Source organism: Lynx rufus, unplaced genomic scaffold (genome assembly GCF_022079265.1).
Source record: "Lynx rufus isolate CCGP_SWC_20201006 ecotype Redwood Valley unplaced genomic scaffold, mLynRuf1.p SCAF_22, whole genome shotgun sequence".
NCBI lineage: Eukaryota > Metazoa > Chordata > Mammalia > Carnivora > Felidae > Lynx > Lynx rufus.
Genome location: NW_025814837.1, coordinates 20,285,987 through 20,287,673, shown reverse-complemented (window position 1 = coordinate 20,287,673; position 1,687 = coordinate 20,285,987). Strand labels below are relative to the sequence as shown.

General features: G+C 40.6%; 1 pseudogene; it reads left to right on the top strand.

Moving 5' to 3' along the window:
* The first annotated feature begins 405 nt into the window (after positions 1–405).
* LOC124517526 (RNA-binding protein PNO1-like) lies at positions 406–1,114 on the top strand (annotated as a pseudogene).
* The last annotated feature ends 573 nt before the right edge of the window (positions 1,115–1,687 follow it).

The window sequence follows — 1,687 nt, the reverse complement described above, 5'->3', positions numbered from 1 at the left end:
AAAGGGAACATTATCTTTCAAATGCACTATAAATAATTTATTCACTAGTAAGTAATTAGGCAGTTAGGAAAGAGCTCTGGAAAAATAAAAGTTTTTAAAATAGGGGTAATTAATAAGCAAAGTTATCTAGGTACAGAGTCTGTAGTTCTCCAAAGGATTTATTTATTGATAACTTCCATGTGCCAGGTCCTGTTCCGGGAGCTGGGGATGCAGCAGTGAGCAAACCAGAACCCAGCCCTGAGACAGTTTACATTCTACTGAGAGAGACAGGAAATAAACTAATAAACAATAAACCTGTGATGCCAGGCAGTGATAAGAGCTATGAATTAAAATAGGGGCAATAAGGGCAGCGCACACGCATTCAAGCCAGAAGCACAAGTTGGGACTGGAAAAATTCTTCCGAGGATGGAGGCACAGAGCGCCAGGGCTGAGGACAGCTTCACCCAGGTCACCCGCCAGGATGGCCCAGGGGCCCAGGGAAACAGCAGCCGCATGGACAAGGCAGGCAGAGGCCCGGCCGCAGGGAGGCCCGGTTTCCCACCCCTCTCCGGCCGTGGATTCCTGGGTGGGAAAGAAGAAACAAGGAAAATTCCAGTCCCAGCTAACAGATACATGCCATTAAAAGAGAACGGATGCAGAGATTTACTCCTATTGTAGAACATTTGCGACTTCAGATACGCTTTACCTTGAAATTCAGGAATGTGGAATCAGGACTTGTAAAGAAACTAAGGACGTTAGTATTTTGACAAAAGCAGCTGATTTTGTGAAAGCCTTTCTCTTGGGTTTCAGGTGGAGGACATACTTGCCCTCATTAGGTTGGGTGACCTTTTCCTAGAGTCTTTTGAAATTACAGATGTGATGACCCTAAAGGGAGACCACCTGTGTGGGGCAATAGGAAGAATCACTGGCAAAGGAGGAACCACCCAAATTCACCACAGAGAGTGTGACATGGACAAGGATAATTTTGGCTGATGTGAAGGTTCACATCCTTGGCTCTTTACAAAATATCAAGATGGCAAGAACTGCCATTTGCAACCTCATACTGGGGAATCCTCCATCAGAGGTTTATGGCAATACTCAAGCCATGGTTAGTGGAGCAGCAGATCCATTCTGATTTCAAATCACAGACATTTTATCTTGTCTTTGGACTCTGGAGAAAAAGACTTTGCCCTCCTCCACTCATGGTCACAAGAAACCGTGTGAAGGATTTTTCCATTTCTTTAAGTCTCCATCACTTGTTTCATTCTCAGCCAGAAGCATAAATAGAAAGAAAAGGTTTGATTATTCACACCCAGCAGCTTTGAGGGTAATTTCCATATCTAAATTTAGTACCGTTATTATACATTATTTATAATTTATCACTTCATTTTAAAGAAAAGATATGCATAGTTAATAATTCTCTTATTGGAGGAAAACTTATTGTTTAAACAGTCCTTTATGAATTCATAAATTTATTTATAAATGTATAACTTTTATAAATTGATAAACATTTCTTGTCTATGGAGTATAATTAAAAGAATCATCTCACTAAAGAAAATAAGGGCAATAAGGATTAGCGAGTAAAGAGTGCTAGATGCAATAGATAAGGTGATGGGAAATCACTCATAGATTGTAGGGCTTCTCTCCCTATTTGGTTGTTCACTAAGATTTCATTATTCACATTGGCCTAAATCAGACATTCGAATTG